This window comes from Helianthus annuus, chromosome 2 (assembly GCF_002127325.2).
Source record: "Helianthus annuus cultivar XRQ/B chromosome 2, HanXRQr2.0-SUNRISE, whole genome shotgun sequence".
Lineage (NCBI taxonomy): Eukaryota > Viridiplantae > Streptophyta > Magnoliopsida > Asterales > Asteraceae > Helianthus > Helianthus annuus.
The window spans coordinates 124,261,499-124,281,838 of record NC_035434.2 but is presented as its reverse complement, the minus strand read 5'-3'; the positions used below and the strand labels follow the sequence as shown (position 1 = coordinate 124,281,838).

Here is a 20,340-nt window from a genome sequence, read left to right as displayed (position 1 = left end):
TTTTCTTTAATATATAATAAGTCTCTAGTTAAACACTAACCACAAATTCCCCGTGGATAGGATACCCTACTTACACTATCTAGTTAGTTTAATTAGGTTTTTGCATGACCCTTACAACAGTCATCAAGCACCTGTCCAACAACTGCAAGCACTATTGACAAAAGTCGACAACAAACCACTGATCAAACATGTGGTCAAACTATTGATCAAATATGTGGTAAAACCACTGATCCCTTCACTATATTAAGTGCTCCAGTTGGACCAATTTCACCACCTCCATTTCAAACCATTGTTGACCATAATACAATTGCTCCAATTATGACGAAACATTTGCTCCAATATGATGAAACATTTGGTCCAATAGCAAGGTTAGAAGCCATCAAACTCTTCTTGGCCTTTGTTATCAACAACAACATCAAAGTGTATCAAATGGATATAAAGTGCCAACCACTAGGATTTGAGAACACATTCCATCCAGATCATGTCTTCAAGCTAAACAAAGCTTTGTATGGACTGAAACTAGGTACAACCACCTCTGGTGGGAATTCAGATGATCCAATTAATTTAGGTGATGGATTAAGATATAAAGAATTGACGCAGTGAGTTACCAAGATGGAATCTTTCATATATGAAATGAGAGATATGCTGAAAATTTTGGTGCAAAACTCAAAGCCTCCACCATCAAATGCAGATTTTGTCAAAGACTTTTGAACATATGTTTAACCATTTCTTCATCAACAAAAACAATTTGCAACTGTCACCCATAACCTTCACATGGAACTTATCAGAAGTATGGTTGAAGCTAGGTACATAGATACTCAAGCTAAGATAAAGGCTATTAAAGATCATCTTCTCAAGACTACAGACTCTACTCCTAACCTTAAGTATCCTGATGATGCCAAAAAGGGGGAGAATGAAGAAGGAATGAGAAAATTACCTCCTCATGTAAAGAAAGCTCAAAAGAAGCCTGGTCAGTCTGCTAACAAAAAGTCAAAAGTGGATGCCATAGCAAAAGAGAAGTGAAAGATACCAAATAGGCCAAAGATGCCTTAGTTGTACAAGAAAAACTTGAAGAGCAGAAAGTTCAACACAATCTAGGTTCTTTAACATATACACTTGTTAGAAGATAACCTGCAATGCAAGTAAAAATCACCCCCCAAACCACCACTGCTACCGTTGCTCACCAAATCACCACCCCTTTATCCACTGAAACATATGAACCCATTCAAATTGTCCAAACCACTATTCTGTCCTCCTTAGAAACCACTATTAGCATTGAAAATATGCAAACAGATATTGAAATCACAAAAGCACTTGTCTCCACTACTAAATAAGTCAAACCCATCTGACAAAAGATTCTAACTGGTTTCCTAAAAAGAAAACCACCAACTCACACTCCATCTCCTCCATCGAAAGCACCCACTCCTTATACTAGAGGAAGGAGACAGAAATTTATCATCCAAGATGAAGATAAAGAAACTCCACCATCTACACCCATCAAAACTACAACTTCCATCTCTGCCACTTCATCACTACCACAAATCACAAATCCATCAGCTACCACAGCATTGATTACAACTTCACATCCTTTGGATGTATTTTCTGTATCTTTAGATATACAGTCCTTTTAAACAACAAATGATTTAAGCCAGCTCACCTTTCCATCTCTACACAACTTTCCAAAGCCTATAAATGTCAAAGAATAATTAGAGCTAAAAGTGAAACATGCTGGAAAGATAGTTGCTGAGAAGATTAAAGGAAAAGACGATACACAGGCTCAATTTATTTTGTTTGGAGAACTCAGGAAGGTCATTGCTCTTGAAGTTATGCCAAGGATGTTTGTATGAAACTCTCCCATGCACTAGTCAAAGACCCTGAACCTAAAATCAGAGGTTGATCAACAACTCCCTCACCACCTGCGCCGGACCTGGTCCCATGCTCAAAAATGGGGGATTTCTGCTTATCTACCCCCTCGCCTTCATCGGAACTCCGCTGGGCAGTGGGGTCAATAAGGTTACCCGATGAATCCAAAGAGACCCCCTGCGTCTTGTAAAAGGTGGGTTTCCTTCCTGCTTACAACCTGAAGATCTTGTTCAGGTCCAGTTTCCTTCTTCTTCTATTCACCCGCAGACTTGAGCGGTGAAGACGGTGGAGTAGGAAGGGTTGCGCTTATGACAACTGCAAATACACAACACAGATAATTAAGGGAAAGTTCAACAAAATAAACCTCAAGGAAAAATATGTGCTAACCCTTCGCAGGCTACGCAAGGCGCGTACCAAGCAACAACGTCCTACCACGACGCAGGGTAACTTTCTTCGCCGCACCGGCAGGTGCGGTCTCCATTTTAATCTTTTGCCCTATAACGGGCTCAGTACCAACACTGGCGCCACTTGCGCCCGAGGAAGACCCTAGCACATGCAACCCCTCAAGAGTATCATAGACTAACACATAATCTTCATACTTAATTTTTCTGGGGCATAAGGTACCTGATAGAGCCTGTTTCACCGCAATGGTAACTGCCTTTTCTGGCCTCTGGGCCTTGGCAACTTTAGTAACATCCGCGCCTGCGGCAGTAGCCCCTTTCCTACCACCAGCACCTGTTTTCCCACCAACCTCGGTTGCGGGATGGACTCTGAGGACCGAAAGCACAGTTACAGCACATACGCAAGATTCTCTAAGAAATAAGCACAACTACAAAATTAAAGTACACAAAACAAATTGCTACTTACCGGGCCCTTTCGGCAGAGGGGCATTTAGTACGGCAGGGTCTGGGACCCGAAAGTTCACAACAATGGTCTCATACCACCCTTCCCCTGCTTCACCACAATCGACGATCTTCAGTTCACTATTGTCCGCAAATGAGTGCCAGAAACACACCTCTACGAAACCACAAGCCCAATGTTAACAACAATGGGATAAAGTTTGTAATAAAACATGTCAATAACAATTACTTTGGTCTCTTTTCTTGCAGACAAGCTTCGTTTTGCTGCCCGGTTTCCACCGCAACATCATACAAAGATACTGCAACTCCTTGTTGGTCAATGGAGTCAACGAAACTGCCTGGAGCCCCTGATACCACTCCTGCGATTACAAAGTGGGAGTGGTCAACTTCTCCTTGGGAATGTCTATAAAAACATCCCGAATATACTGCTTACACGCAACCGTAGCCTCCTTCACATAAAAGAACTTAGATTTCCACTGGGTAAAACCCTTAGGAGGCTGTTCTAGAATTTTGAATGCGCCCATGTGGAGTTGAAAAGAATAAAAACTCAGTTGGGCTTGCAACTGGTAGAACCGACGGAAACGCTCAACCGCCAGCTCAAGATCCTAGGATTTAAATCAGTATTCGAAATGGTGAGCACGAACCATCCCCAATGGGCTGAGCTGGGAGATATGGATTCTATAATACTCCAGCAAGTCCGCCATAAACACCGTCAATGGCAACCGGAAATTGTCGTTGCCGAAGAAATCGACAAAAAGGGTTACAAATCCAACAGGGGCATCGGCGGCCGTGTCGCCCCGTTTCGGATCACGGGCTCCATACTTGTCCGGCATCCTGACGGGCAACATCAATTGCCGGAATGACCCAACAGACCACTTCAACACCGGCAAAGCACCACCGGCATCGACATTCTCAACATCTTCTTCCACCGGTGACGACTGTGGAGAAGATGGTATTGATGGTGAAGCCATCAACAGAAAATGTAGATATAAAGGGGGAAGAAGAAAAAGCAACTTCAACTCACCGGAAAACATAGACAACTCACCGGAGAAGATAAATGAGAAAAGGAAGTTCAATGGCAAAATTTTTGAAATTTGAACGAAGTGAAGGGAAACCCTAAAGGGTTATCCCTTTTTATACCCTTCGCATTTAATGCAAGGGAAACCACAGAAACTTGCGGTTTTTGCGCCAATCAACAACCGCCAGCTGGCAAGCGACGGTTCTTTGACGGTTACCACGTGCGTGTCACAACGCATGCGCCTGCCAATATACGACCGTTAAGCTCCTGCTACAGTGTAATTAATGCCTCAAGCAGTGCAGCAGTCGCCGCCACATCACCTTTTCGCCAGCAAGATCCCACCAACTTCCACCTACGGTTCACACGGTTGCATTACACAACAAGTAACTAAACCCCTTTTCAACGTTCGTTTGCGGTTCATGCGGAAAAGTAAACCGCGACCGCATGTGACTATGGAAAAGGTGGCTATGGGAAATGCAAACTGCGTCCACATGTGACTATGGAAAAGGTGGCTATTGGAAATGCAAACCGCAACCGCATGTGACGATGGAAACGGTGGCTATGGGAAAAATACACCAAAACCCACTGCGTGCGCGGTTCACACACAAAGTTTCACTTTGACCACACGAAAAGTGGTGGACCACAACACAACAACAAAACCACCTGCGTTGGCAGATGCATTGCAGTTTTATACAGTAAGAAGAACTCGTTTCAGTGTTCTTTACTTTTAAATAAATCCCATTTATTCAAAGAAAGAACACTCGGACAAACGACTAGTTCATAAACATCAAACAGCTGAAACCGAGACTCCGTAGCTATTGATGCAGACTCTTGATAATCATTGTGAACTTGAGAACAAGAAGTTCAACAACGGAGGAAACTAGTTTGTTTATGACCTTGTTTATCTACCCATTGTTTCTAAAAAAGTGTGTTGCGTTTTTTGCGTAAGCACGACTGATATAAACGACTTGTACTATCAGAAGGAATCTCAAATCAAGCGCCCAAACTAGGAAACTAGTCTGTTTATGACCTTGTTTATCTACCCATTGTTTCCAAAAAAGTGTGTTGCGTTTTTTGCTAAGCACGACTGATGATAAACGACTTGTACTATCAGAAGGAATGACCCAACAGACCACTTCAACACCGGCAAAGCACCACCGGCATCAACATTCTCAACATCTTCTTCCACCGGTGACGACTGTGGAGAAGATGGTATTGATGGTGAAGCCATCAACAGAAAATGTAGATATAAAGGGGGAAGAAGAAAAAGCAACTTCAACTCACCGGAAAACACAGACAACTCACCGGAGAAGATAAATGAGAAAAGGAAGTTCAATGGCAAAATTTTTGAAATTTGAACGAAGTGAAGGGAAACCCTAAAGGGTTATCCCTTTTTATACCCTTCGCATTTAATGCAAGGGAAACCACAGAAACTTGCGGTTTTTGCGCCAATCAACAACCGCCAGCTGGCAAGCGACGGTTCTTTGACGGTTACCACGTGCGTGTCACAACGCATGCGCCTGCCAATATACGACCGTTAAGCTCCTGCTACAGTATAATTAATGCCTCAAGCAGTGCAGCAGTCGCCGCCACTTCACCTTTTCGCCAGCAAGATCCCACCAACTTCCACCTACGGTTCACACGGTTGCATTACACAACAAGTAACTAAACCCCTTTTCAACGTTCGTTTGCGGTTCATGCGGAAAAGTAAACCGCGACCGCATGTGACTATGGAAAAGGTGGCTATGGGAAATGCAAACTGCGTCCACATGTGACTATGGAAAAGGTGGCTATTGGAAATGCAAACCGCAACCGCATGTGACGATGGAAACGGTGGCTATGGGAAAAATACACCAAAACCCACTGCGTGCGCGGTTCACACACAAAGTTTCATTTTGACCACACGTGTGACAATCGGCAAAATTCCGGTAATTCCGTACAACCTGAACAACTATTTAAATTTTTATTTTCGCGTATACGACTTGATTTTAATTAATTAAAGTCTTGAGAGTCTAGGAATTACAAAAATCATAGTCAATTATGATAACAAATCCGTTGCGATTGGAAACAATATCCTAGACTAACAATAGGAACGCGATTAAACAATACTTGTCAGTACTAGTCGCGGTACAGTCTGACACGATAAAAACAAGACATACGGATATGTCTACACAAATATTCTATAAAAAGCTTTGTCCAAAAATAATATGTGCCTTATTATTTACAAAATTCCAATTAAAAACCAAATTGTCCAAGTCAGCAGAATAATACAGCAATCCTATGGAAATGTACAGCATTCCGCAGAACGAAACAGTAACAGTCCGAAAACCCAAAAATAAATATTATTTGACATAAATAATATAAATATTATAGGTATTAAAAACGACACAAAATCCGCAATCGAATTTTATTGCGTTAAGCTGCACGGCTAGTTCAGTAAACTGCCAGTCAGAAAAGCCGGTACCGGAACCGTGTCAAAAATAATAAAATTTTTAGTCCAAAAAGTTGTATTAATTATTTGGATGATAAAACATGTGCAAAAATAGTTTTTGTCATGTATTTATCTAAACAAAACACGGTGTCAGTATTTAACCCGGTACAGGACCCGAACCGACTTTTTCACCCGAATTACAAACTAAAAATTTTGGTGAACTAGTTTTACCTAGTGTCACACTACTTTAAAATATTAGAGCTTAAAACCTTGTAGATATTTTTATATAAAATGTCAAAGTTCTAAAAAAAATACTAAAGTTTATTGTTTAAATGAGATTTTAATAAAAAAATTCAGCAAAATAGCCCCATTTTTGGCTGATTTTCGTTCAAGTGGGTCCCCCCATCTAAGCTTACTCATCTAGATTGCTTTGTTGGAACAAGAAGTGTATGATTAGTGGCATTTTCCAAGGTTTTGATGTTTCTTACACTCCACCTTCCACCATAATCTAAAAACCATCAAATTTTACCACTCTTCCACTCTCTCTCTTCAAAAATTTCGACCAAACCAAACATCCATCATCTTCACATTTTCAAATCTCAAACTCAAGAGTTTATGCAAAAATGGAGGTTCATGGATATATCAAAAACACTTGTGAGACTAGAAAAGCTATTTGGAGCATTTTTGGTGGAACTAGAAGCCTTAGATCATCAAGATTTTCCTTATCTTCATCCTTAATTCCTAGCAAAAATTGTAAGAACATCACACTAGTCTTACTTTTGTTCTTGATTTCTTTTACAAGTTCATCATAAACCCACTTAAAAAAAATAATAATAAAAATTAACAAGAAACAACTAAAAATCATTATTTTTAAACATGATTTTTCTATGATTATGAGATGAACTTGGAGAAATCTAGGCTAATAAACTTGAATCTTGGTTATTCTTACTCAAAAATATGATCTACATACATGCATGTAGGATCAACCAAGATTCATCAACAAAGTGATGAACATGAGTTTTTGATGAACATGCATGCTAGTAAAATGTGAAAAACCATTTAAAAACAAGAAAATAAATTTTTGAAAAATTTATTGAATAAAGTTTCCATTTCTGGAAACAATCAAGAACAACAAATGTGTTAGTAGTAAACATTTTGAATACGTGTTTATGCTTCAAATGACTTTGTAAGACATCTAAAACAAGAGTTTTTCATAAAATCTCTTTCTACAATTTTTTTGGCAAAAATAATTAATAAAGTTTCCTTTTTGGGAAAGATAAGAACAATATCATGTTCATGCTACTTTTGTTGACAAATTTTGATAGATATTGATACTTGATGATGTTTTGTATTGAAATAATTTGAAAACAAGTTTTGTATAAACTTGGGGAAAATTCATATTTCAAACAAAACTATGGCAAAATTTTTTATAAATTTTGTGATGTGTTAAAAGTTGTTAAACAAAGAAGTTTGTTACTAAAACAATTATTTGGAGTCTTTAAACATGGTTAAACAAATTTTGGACAAAGTCATAAATCCATGTTTTATAAAAAGATTTCTAAATAAAAATGACAAGTATATATTTTTGGATAAAATGTGTACTTACAAAAGTATTCATCAAGTATCATAAGTTTATATATTTTGATGTGTACATCATATGTTAGTTCTAGTAGGAACAAATGCAAAACTGTTACACATCCATAAAAATTACAAAATATATATATAAACTTGAAAACGAAATAAAATGTCCATCCTTGGACACGAAAACACAAATGGACAAATTCAGACACTATTGGACTATATGAACTTTTGGACAAACAAAAATGGCACAAACAAAGCAAATGGTAAAACGTGACGGACAACACAAACGGGACAAACGATATGAATAAATAAAACCGACAAGTAGTAAACGACTAGAATAAAATATGAACCGTCACACAAGTTTATGCACTAAAATGTTCAACTTTGGCATAAATAATGATTTTTAGAAAAACTAGATTTTTATAAAAATACAAGTATTACTATTATTATTTTTCACTAGCCTAAAGTTTTGCATTTTGAAAACTAGTCCATAAATTAAAAATTGGGCTAATGCCCATTTCTCATAAATAAAATTTGGGCTAGGCCCACTTTTACAAAACAATGGACTAAAAATGTATTTTTAGTCAAAATTGGGCTAAAACCCACTTTACAAAATACTTGGGCTAAAAACCCAATATTTATAAATTATTATGGACTAGATATATTTTAGAAAACAATTTAGGCTAGGCTCATTCTTACACAAGTTATTTGGGCTAAGTCCACAACTATATACTAAATTGGGCTAGGCCTACCTTTATAAAATGTTTTGGGCTAAGGCCCACCCCTACAAATTAATTTGGGCTTGACCCATTTTAAACAAAGTTATTTGGGCTAGGCCCATAAACAAAATACCCAAAATGGACTTAAATTCTAAAACATAAATTAAGCCCATTCAAACACAAATAAAATAAAATAAATATATATATACAAGGAAGTTATATATATATGAAAAACACAAAAACAAAATAAGAGATAGAATATTTGTATGATACACAAAAACAAACCTAAGTGTCTAACTAGATTAGAACACTTGTAGGTCAAGAAACGAACCGCGAACAAGGAATTGAATAGAGATTTGCACGGAACGCAAATCTGTGAGTTCATGTTTTCCCCCTTTACTTTGAATGTTTATAGTTTTAAACTTCGGGGATGTATACATGTTACAAATAGTATGATAATACAATGAAACTATTTTGATCACATGCGGATAGGTGTTAAAATAAAGGGGCCATTAATGAATAAACAAGTACCGAGGAACAAACGGATAGATCTATTTGGGTTTTGGCAAGCCCCACTCTTAACGACAACGATAACCACGATCGTCAAGAGTGCCTTTGTGTCCAAACTAGTGTCGTTGACACACACGATAAATTGTCAAGGTTTGGTTGCCTCCTATTCGGCATACATATTAGTGTCCTTGCAACACACTAATGATCATACAATTTTTTTTATCATACTATACAAAAACGAATTTTATTACTTCAAATATTTTGGAGACTCATTTGATGCAAAAACAAAATAACATGAATTCACTCAACTTTCGTTGACGTTTTCAAAATTAACATGTATTACAGGAGATTAGTGGACGGCTTTGGAAAAATATGTTCAAGTGGTTATCAAGAACGCAAGCTTTTGTGATGTCATCCGTTTTCAGTTGTTATGTTTTGAACTTTGAATAATGTAGTTAAAGTTGTTGTTGTTTCAAGTTTTAAACAAGAAATATGTAATGTAAATTATGGTTTCGAATCAAATGTATGGATGAACATCTTTTATGTTTCAAATATGTTGTTTACTCGATTGATTGTAACGATTGCCGCTTTCGTCACACCTTGCCATACGCTTCCGCATAAACCGAAAATCGGGGTGTGACAGACCTGGTATCAGAGCATCAATTGTAGTGAACTAAGATTCTTTTTAAGTCTAGTCTACAATTTCAAAACGATGTTGTTTACAACAAGCGTTCTACATTATATTTTTACAAAGCGTCCACTAATACAAAACAAAAATGCAAGGATACTATGTAGTAGTATTGAACGATAGTTCGAAACGATAATACCAAAGACTAGTTTATTTGGTACAAGTCTATGGGGTTTAGACACGATAACAATAAGTCGAACTGGAAACGATATACGATATAACAACAATGAAAACAAAAGTACAGTTGCCCAAAAATCGATTATTTATAAGTTGTTCACAGGTATACGTTGTACGGATTATTTTGCCATGACCATGATATCTTTGTACTCAAATTCTAATATTCTGGATTCTCATAACAAGCGTATTGACCTCGCATCTGTTGATGAGCTTATGGTAGGGCGTATTCCCTAAGTGAAACCCTAAGCTTGACATTCCATAAAAGATGGTTGTTTTCCCTCAGATACGGAAAATGCTTGACCTCGACGATGACAATGAGGCGGAGGTGGTAGCCTTGGACGAACACTCTATTAGTAGGAACGAGGTTCCTATGGTTCATATTAATCATGATTGGTGACATTCTTTTCAAGATAAGGAAGATGAAACACTCATCTTGAAGGTGCCCATTAAACCATTATTGTTAAGAATCCTCTTTACTTATATTTCTTAACGCCGTGCCATTCCGCGAACGATGGCTACAAGTATTAACGCGTGGACCATCACGCAGGTCCATTCTATGTTAAAGGTAAATAGACAGTCATGTTCCCCTCTCCAACTGATCGTCTGTTTTGAACGAGGGAACGCTAGGGTGACTATACAAGGCAATTTATTATTACGGGGGCCCACGTAATAATAACTTGCAGTGGATGGAAATCCTGGTGGGTCCTGCGGGTCAGACTAATGATCACTACCTATTCAAAATTCTTGAGTTGTTACTTGAGAATTCAATTTTTCCATTTCTTAGAATGCTAACTAAGGTGATTACTATGATTCCCCACAATACATTAAAAACTACACGTATTGATTTCGTGCCTAGCATCCGATCTATATCACAAGTCAGTTGAGACTAGTCATCTAAGCAAACAAATTAGGAAAATCATCCAGGAAGGATTTTCCTCAAACATTCTAAAACTCCAACATTTGGGTTAATCTCACGATGCCTATAACACCTTATCATATTTATTGGAGTTATTGCGATTAAATCCGTTATTTGACATTCGTTTTGTCTCAAAAGGGTAATATGGCACGAGCCATGGCGCAAGTCTCTTACCATATTCCATTCGACATCTATAGAAATCATAACAACTTTGTTGGAACTCATTGAGCTCAAACAATACCAATGTATTCGTCACATGAGTTAATGCGATGAAGGACTTTCCTTACTTTGGACGACCAAGGTCCATAGAGTATGGAATACATACTGTAAGGATAGGGGTAAATGCTTAGTTTTCCCCTACTGAACAGATGGTTGTCCTGCTAAGGCATATGGACAACACATACATCCTATCACCCACGACTTTCCACCTTACTATTCCGATGCACATTCTCAATCTCCACCACCGGACATGAACCCATCTAATCCTTATCGTCCATGCCATTTTCTGCTTATTACTATAAACTATGAGTTTTATCTTCCAAGATTCATCTTAGTTTTCCCTTTCGGTGAGTCTATGATCATAAGACTCAGATTTCTGCTACTCGACCTCCCCCGAAATGGCCCATTACAATCATTTTTTCCCCTATCAGTACCTCCACACTCTACATTCCACAAAGTGCCTCTATCATTTGAGGAACACATTCATACCCTTGAGAACCACTCGACTGCCACCATTAGGCACATTTTTGGTCTCGAGGAGGAGGTTACGTGCCTTCACAGTCTAATTTCTAAGTTTTCACTTACACATCCCACACCACGGTAGTTATGTTTAATTACTAACTTTTGGGAAGTATACCCGATTTTGTGAAAGACTAAAGACTGTTGAAGACTTGGAGACTTAATATCAATCAGGAACAATGTGAAGAAAAGACTTCACCTTATTTTATATATTACGATATGTCGTGTATCGACCGAAGTGATGTAACTCCGAGATTATTTTTGTTTTCTTCACTAAAATAATTGTAAAAAGGTGACATGGCATATATAAGTTGGTATTTTCTTATTGACACACTGTTGTAATTTATTTTACATCCCTGCAAGGATGTGATGAATATGGTGCGAAAGATTTGCATAAGTATCATTATGATCTATCTTGACCTTATGATCATAGTGCGTGACGACATGTTTTTATTTTCGATCATGTCTAATCTCTTCGATATATATTTTATATATATATGAAGATCATGGCACCAGAACGAAATAACACTTTTTAAGCCCAAACGGAACCCTTACCTATAACACGAGCTGAGCTTGCTGCTCTACTGAACCAGTGAGTTGCAGAAGCAGTCGTACAACATGAAGCAAACCATACTGCAAACAATGGTGGAACTGGAGGAACCATATTGAGAATTGCTCAGGCTATAACTCTTGCCTTAAGTCTTATGAGGATGTAGTAAGGATGGGAAAACTGAATAAAGGTGCGGTGAAAAAGGAGACGCATGTGGAGTCTACTTCGAGTAACAATAAGAGAAAGTATTCATATTTCAAGAAAGGTTCTATGTCGAACAACAAACATAAGAAAACCCCTACGAGTAAGAAAAACCAAGGCATTCGTTGCCACAACGGAAAAGAGTGGTAAGAAATATAATGGAAATGCACCTAAGTGTAAACAGTGTGGTTATCACCACTATGGTGGATGCCAAGCCACCAAGTGTGATAAATGCGGGAAAATGAGTCACCGCACAGAAAAATGTTGGGGTAACAACGAGGTGGTTAACAAAGAAGGAGGCAGTGGTAACGATAAAGAACGAGGGAGAACCCAAGGCTGTTTTAATTATGGTGATATGGGACACTTCAGGAAGGACTGTCCCAAAGAGAACAAAGGCCGCAGAAGAGCCTTTGTAATTGGACCTCAAGAGGCACGACAGGATCCAAACATGATCCCGATACGTTCCCTGTCAACGATCATTTTGCTTCTATTTTGTTTGATATCGGTGCAGATTTTAGTTTTATATCTTTAGAATTTAAAGATATACTTGGACTAAAGTCAATTAAACTAGATATTCCGTTCACTATCGAATTAGCGAATGGAAAGGTGATTGAATCTGATAAAATTGTTAAAGGATGTTCCTTAGAACTAGGAGCAAGAAAATTCAAAATTGACCTAATACCTATTCAACTAGGTAGTTTTGATATTGTAATTGGAATGGATTGGCTATCCATCAATCAATCCGAAATCGTATGTTACGACAAGATCATTCGAATTCCCCTTCCTAATAACGAAACACTTCTTGTTCTTGATGAGACAAACAAAATGCTGTTATGAATTTCCTGTATGAAAACCCGAAAGTGCCTACGAAAAGGATGTATAGCATTCTTAGCGCACATAGTTGACAAAAAGGCCATGGAGCTAAAACTTGAGGAAATCCCGGATGTTAAGGAATTCCCTGAAGTTTTTCCTGAAGATTTGTCGGGAATACCTCCACAACGACAAGTCGAATTCCGAATAGACTTAATTCCAGGTGTCGTACCTGTGGCAAAGTCTCCATACCAGTCTGCTCCTTTGGAAATGCAAGAATTGTCCACACAACTTCAAGAGTTGTTGGACAAAGGTTTTAATTAGACCAAGCTACTCACCCTGGGGAGCTCCAGTGTTAATCGTGAAGAAGAAGGACGGAAGTTTTAGGATGTGCATAGACTATCGGGAGTTGAATATACTCACAATCAAGAATTGGTATCCATTACCGAGGATTGACAATCTAGTTGATCAACTACAAGGATTGAGCTATTATTCGAAGATTGATTTGAGATCATGATACCATCAACTCAGAGTTCAAGAAGAAAGTGTTCCAAAAACGGCAATCCGAACTCGCTACGGACATTACGAGTTCCTTGTTATGCCTTTTGGCTTAACAAATGCACCAGCGGTGTTCATGGACTTAATGAACCGCGTGTGCAAGCCTTACTTTGACAAATTCGTGATAGTGCTTGTCGGTGATATATTGATATACTCACGAAACAAGGACGAACACGAGCACCATCTTAGAACTATCATTGAGTTGTTGAAAAAAGGAGAAACTGTATGCGAAATTTTCTAAATGCGAATTTTGGCTTCGCGAAGTTCAATTTCTCGGACATGTAGTCAACGAGAAAGGCATACATGTTGATCCATCGAAAATTAAGGCCATAAAGAATTGGAGTGCACCAAAGACACCGACTGAAATACGTCAATTCCTAGGATTGGCCGGTTATTATCAAAGATTCATTGAGAACTTCTCGAAGATTGCACAATCCCTTACTTCTCTCACTTAAAAGATAAGAACTTTGAATGGGGAGAGAAACAAGAAGCAGCTTTTCAACTGCTTAAAGACAAACTCTATAATGCACCAATTCTGTCACTCCTAGACGGTACGGATGATTTCGTAGTCTATTGTGATGCCTCACGACAAGGGTTAGGATGCGTGTTAATGCAAAGGGAAAAAGTTATTGCATACGCATCACACCAACTAAAGATACACGAAAGGAACTATACCACCCATGACCTAGAGTTAGGTGCAGTCGTATTTGAACTAAAAATTTGGCGTCATTACCTTTATGGTACCAAATGCACGATATTCACGGATCACAAGAGTCTTCAACATATATTTAACTAGAAAGAGTTAAATATGCGCCAAAGACGATGGGTCGAATTGTTGAATGACTACGATTGTGAGATCAAATATCATCCGGGCAAAGCGAACGTTGTCGCGGATGCATTAAGTCGAAAGGAACGAGTTAAACCTTTGCGTGTGCGATCTTTAAGACTCACAATTCATAACAAACTTACCTCTCGAATGAGATGCTCAGCAAGAAGCATTAAAATCAGAAAATGTCAAAGCAGAAATGCTTAGAGGTATGGAAAAACAACTACAGCCAAAAGAGAATGGAGCCTTATATTTCATGAATAGAATTTGGATTCCTCGTTTTGGTGGTCTTCGAGACCTAAATCTTGACGAGGCTCATAAATCCAAATGTTCGTTACATCCTAGAGCAGATAAGATGTACCACGATCTCAAGGAATTTTATTGGTGGCCTAATATCAATGGTGATATTGCGACATATGTTGGAAAATGTCTAACATGTGCTAAAATTAAGGCCGAGTACCAAAAAAAAAAAAAAAAAAACCTTTTGGAATGCTACAACAACCCGAAATCCCTAATTGAAAATGGAAACATATTTCTATGGATTTCTTAACTAAATTACCCAGAACTTCCCGTGGTCACGACATGATTTGGGTAATCATTGACCGATTAATCAAGTCAGCTCACTTCTTGCCTATTCGTGAGAAAGATAGTACTGAGAAGTTAGCTGAAATCTATCTCAGAGAAATTTCAGCAAGACATGGTGTAACTTTGTCAATAATCTCTGACCGAGACGGTCGTTTTATATCAAGGATTTGGCAGTCTTTTCAAAAGGCCTTTGGATTCCCAATTAAATTTGAGTACGACCTTTCATCCCCAAACAGACGGCCAAAGTGAAAGCATAATTCAAACTCTAGAAGACATGTTGCGTGCTTGTGTGATGGACTTAGGTGGAAATTGGGACACTCACTTGCCTTTAGCAGAGTTCTCATACAATACTAGTTATCACACGAGTATTAAAGCCGGACCATTCGAAGCGTTATATGGCCGAAAGTGTCGATTTCCGCTATGTTGGGCGGAACTAGGCGACAAACAAATGTTAGGTCCTGAGTTAGTTCAAGAAACTACCGATAAAATATTCAAAATTTGAGACCGTATCAAGGCGGCTCGAGACAGACAGAAAAGCTACGTGGACAGACGCCGCAAACCGTTGTCTTTTGAGGTTGGAGACAAGGTGTTGCTAAAAGTCTCGCCGTGGAAAGGCGTAGCTAGATTTGGTAAGCAAGGGAAACTTAGCCCGAGATACATAGGACCATACGAAATCTTGGAAAAGATTGGAAATGTCGCCTACAAGTTAAAACTACCTGAAACACTCAGTAACGTTCACGACACTTTTCATGTGTCGAATTTGAAAAGTATCTTTCGAATGAATCACTTATTATTCCTCCGGACGAAATCCATGTAGACGACAAACTCCATTTGATCGAAGAACCTGTTGAGATTCTAGATTCAAAGATACACAAAACAAGGAGAAGTCGTATCAAACAAATCAAAGTCCGATGGAACTCGAAACGAGGACCCGAGTTCACATGGGAACGAGAAGACGAAAACAAGAAGAAGTACCCTCATTTGTTTAAGAAAGTCCCAACGAAGAGTAACGCAACCTAAAATTTCGGGACGAAATTTCCTTTAACAGGGGGAGAATGTGACAATCGGCAAAATTCCGGTAATTCCGTACAACCTGAACAACTATTTAAATTTTTATTTTCGCGTATACGACTTGATTTTAATTAATTAAAGTCTTGAGAGTCTAGGAATTACAAAAATCATAGTCAATTATGATAACAAATCCGTTGCGATTGGAAACAATATCCTAGACTAACAATAGGAACGCGATTAAACAATACTTGTCAGTACTAGTCGCGGTACAGTCTGACACGATAAAAACAAGACATACGGATATGTCTACACAAATATTCTATAAAAAGCTTTGTCCAAAAATAATATGTGCCTTATTATTTACAAAATTCCAATTAAAAACCAAATTGTCCAAGTCAGCAGAATAATACAGCAATCCTATGGAAATGTACAGCATTCCGCAGAACGAAACAGTAACAGTCCGAAAACCCAAAAATAAATATTATTTGACATAAATAATATAAATATTATAGGTATTAAAAACGACACAAAATCCGCAATCGAATTTTATTGCGTTAAGCTGCACGGCTAGTTCAGTAAACTGCCAGTCAGAAAAGCCGGTACCGGAACCGTGTCAAAAATAATAAAATTTTTAGTCCAAAAAGTTGTATTAATTATTTGGATGATAAAACATGTGCAAAAATAATTTTTGTCATGTATTTATCTAAACAAAACACGGTGTCAGTATTTAACCCGGTACAGGACCCGAACCGACTTTTTCACCCGAATTACAAACTAAAAATTTTGGTGAACTAGTTTTACCTAGTGTCACACTACTTTAAAATATTAGAGCTTAAAACCTTGTAGATATTTTTATATAAAATGTCAAAGTTCTAAAAAAAAATACTAAAGTTTATTGTTTAAATGAGATTTTAATAAAAAAATTCAGCAAAATAGCCCCATTTTTGGCTGATTTTCGTTCAAGTGGGTCCCCCCATCTAAGCTTACTCATCTAGATTGCTTTGTTGGAACAAGAAGTGTATGATTAGTGGCATTTTCCAAGGTTTTGATGTTTCTTACACTCCACCTTCCACCATAATCTAAAAACCATCAAATTTTACCACTCTTCCACTCTCTCTCTTCAAAAATTTCGACCAAACCAAACATCCATCATCTTCACATTTTCAAATCTCAAACTCAAGAGTTTATGCAAAAATGGAGGTTCATGGATATATCAAAAACACTTGTGAGACTAGAAAAGCTATTTGGAGCATTTTTGGTGGAACTAGAAGCCTTAGATCATCAAGATTTTCCTTATCTTCATCCTTAATTCCTAGCAAAAATTGTAAGAACATCACACTAGTCTTACTTTTGTTCTTGATTTCTTTTACAAGTTCATCATAAACCCACTTAAAAAAAATAATAATAAAAATTAACAAGAAACAACTAAAAATCATTATTTTTAAACATGATTTTTCTATGATTATGAGATGAACTTGGAGAAATCTAGGCTAATAAACTTGAATCTTGGTTATTCTTACTCAAAAATATGATCTACATACATGCATGTAGGATCAACCAAGATTCATCAACAAAGTGATGAACATGAGTTTTTGATGAACATGCATGCTAGTAAAATGTGAAAAACCATTTAAAAACAAGAAAATAAATTTTTGAAAAATTTATTGAATAAAGTTTCCATTTCTGGAAACAATCAAGAACAACAAATGTGTTAGTAGTAAACATTTTGAATACGTGTTTATGCTTCAAATGACTTTGTAAGACATCTAAAACAAGAGTTTTTCATAAAATCTCTTTCTACAATTTTTTTGGCAAAAATAATTAATAAAGTTTCCTTTTTGGGAAAGATAAGAACAATATCATGTTCATGCTACTTTTGTTGACAAATTTTGATAGATATTGATACTTGATGATGTTTTGTATTGAAATAATTTGAAAACAAGTTTTGTATAAACTTGGGGAAAATTCATATTTCAAACAAAACTATGGCAAAATTTTTTATAAATTTTGTGATGTGTTAAAAGTTGTTAAACAAAGAAGTTTGTTACTAAAACAATTATTTGGAGTCTTTAAACATGGTTAAACAAATTTTGGACAAAGTCATAAATCCATGTTTTATAAAAAGATTTCTAAATAAAAATGACAAGTATATATTTTTGGATAAAATGTGTACTTACAAAAGTATTCATCAAGTATCATAAGTTTATATATTTTGATGTGTACATCATATGTTAGTTCTAGTAGGAACAAATGCAAAACTGTTACACATCCATAAAAATTACAAAATATATATATAAACTTGAAAACGAAATAAAATGTCCATCCTTGGACACGAAAACACAAATGGACAAATTCGGACACTATTGGACTATATGAACTTTTGGACAAACAAAAATGGCACAAACAAAGCAAATGGTAAAACGTGACGGACAACACAAACGGGACAAACGATATGAATAAATAAAACCGACAAGTAGTAAACGACTAGAATAAAATATGAACCGTCACACAAGTTTATGCACTAAAATGTTCAACTTTGGCATAAATAATGATTTTTAGAAAAACTAGATTTTTATAAAAATAGTATTACTATTATTATTTTTCACTAGCCCAAAGTTTTGCATTTTGAAAACTAGTCCATAAATTAAAAATTGGGCTAATGCCCATTTCTCATAAATAAAATTTGGGCTAGGCCCACTTTTACAAAACAATGGACTAAAATGTATTTTTAGTCAAAATTGGGCTAAAACCCACTTTACAAAATACTTGGGCTAAAAACCCAATATTTATAAATTATTATGGACTAGATATATTTTAGAAAACAATTTAGGCTAGGCTCATTCTTACACAAGTTATTTGGGCTAAGTCCACAACTATATACTAAATTGGGCTAGGCCTACATTTATAAAATGTTTTGGGCTAAGGCCCACCCCTACAAATTAATTTGGGCTTGACCCATTTTAAACAAAGTTATTTGGGCTAGGCCCATAAACAAAATACCCAAAATGGACTTAAATTCTAAAACATAAATTAAGCCCATTCAAACACAAATAAAATAAAATAAATATATATATACAAGGAAGTTATATATATATGAAAAACACAAAAACAAAATAAGAGATAGAATATTTGTATGATACACAAAAACAAACCTAAGTGTCTAACTAGATTAGAACACTTGTAGGTCAAGAAACGAACCGCGAACAAGGAATTGAATAGAGATTTGCACGGAACGCAAATCTGTGAGTTCATGTTTTCCCCCTTTACTTTGAATGTTTATAGTTTTAAACTTCGGGGATGTATACATGTTACAAATAGTATGATAATACAATGAAACTATTTTGATCACATGCGGATAGGTGTTAAAATAAAGGGGCCATTAATGAATAAACAAGTACCGAGGAACAAACGGATAGATCTATTTGGGTTTTGGCAAGCCCCACTCTTAACGACAACGATAACCACGATCGTCAAGAGTGCCTTTGTGTCCAAACTAGTGTCGTTGACACACACGATAAATTGTCAAGGTTTGGTTGCCTCCTATTCGGCATACATATTAGTGTCCTTGCAACACACTAATGATCATACAATTTTTTTTATCATACTATACAAAAACGAATTTTATTACTTCAAATATTTTGGAGACTCATTTGATGCAAAAACAAAATAACATGAATTCACTCAACTTTCGTTGACGTTTTCAAAATTAACATGTATTACAGGAGATTAGTGGACGGCTTTGGAAAAATATGTTCAAGTGGTTATCAAGAACGCAAGCTTTTGTGATGTCATCCGTTTTCAGTTGTTATGTTTTGAACTTTGAATAATGTAGTTAAAGTTGTTGTTGTTTCAAGTTTTAAACAAGAAATATGTAATGTAAATTATGGTTTCGAATCAAATGTATGGATGAACATCTTTTATGTTTCAAATATGTTGTTTACTCGATTGATTGTAACGATTGCCGCTCTCGTCACACCTTGCCATACGCTTCCGCATAAACCGAAAATCGGGGTGTGACAACACAAAAAGTGGTGGACCACAACACAACAACAAAACCACCTGCGTTGGCTGATGCATCGCAGTTTTATACAGTAAGAAGAACTCGTTTCAGTGTTCTTTACTTTTAAATAAATCCCATTTATTCAAAGAAAGAACACTCGGACAAACGACTAGTTCATAAACATCAAACAACTGAAACCGAGACTCCGTAGCTATTGATGCAGACTCTTGATAATCATTGTGAACTTGAGAACAAGAAGTTCAACAACGGAGGAAACTAGTCTGTTTATGACCTTGTT

The 20,340-nt window shown here is 36.8% G+C and overlaps 2 long non-coding RNA genes across 2 annotated transcripts; both read left to right on the top strand.

Moving 5' to 3' along the window:
* Positions 1 to 6,686: 6,686 nt before the first annotated feature.
* On the top strand, positions 6,687 to 9,534 carry LOC110905518. Its single transcript, XR_002573195.2, has 3 exons — positions 6,687 to 6,925; positions 8,790 to 8,847; positions 9,328 to 9,534. It is a non-coding gene; the product is annotated as an uncharacterized LOC110905518 (long non-coding RNA).
* A 7,593-nt stretch (positions 9,535 to 17,127) lies between these two features.
* On the top strand, positions 17,128 to 19,971 carry LOC110905508. The gene is made up of 3 exons (XR_002573190.2): positions 17,128 to 17,366; positions 19,227 to 19,284; positions 19,765 to 19,971. It is a non-coding gene; the product is annotated as an uncharacterized LOC110905508 (long non-coding RNA).
* The last annotated feature ends 369 nt before the right edge of the window (positions 19,972 to 20,340 follow it).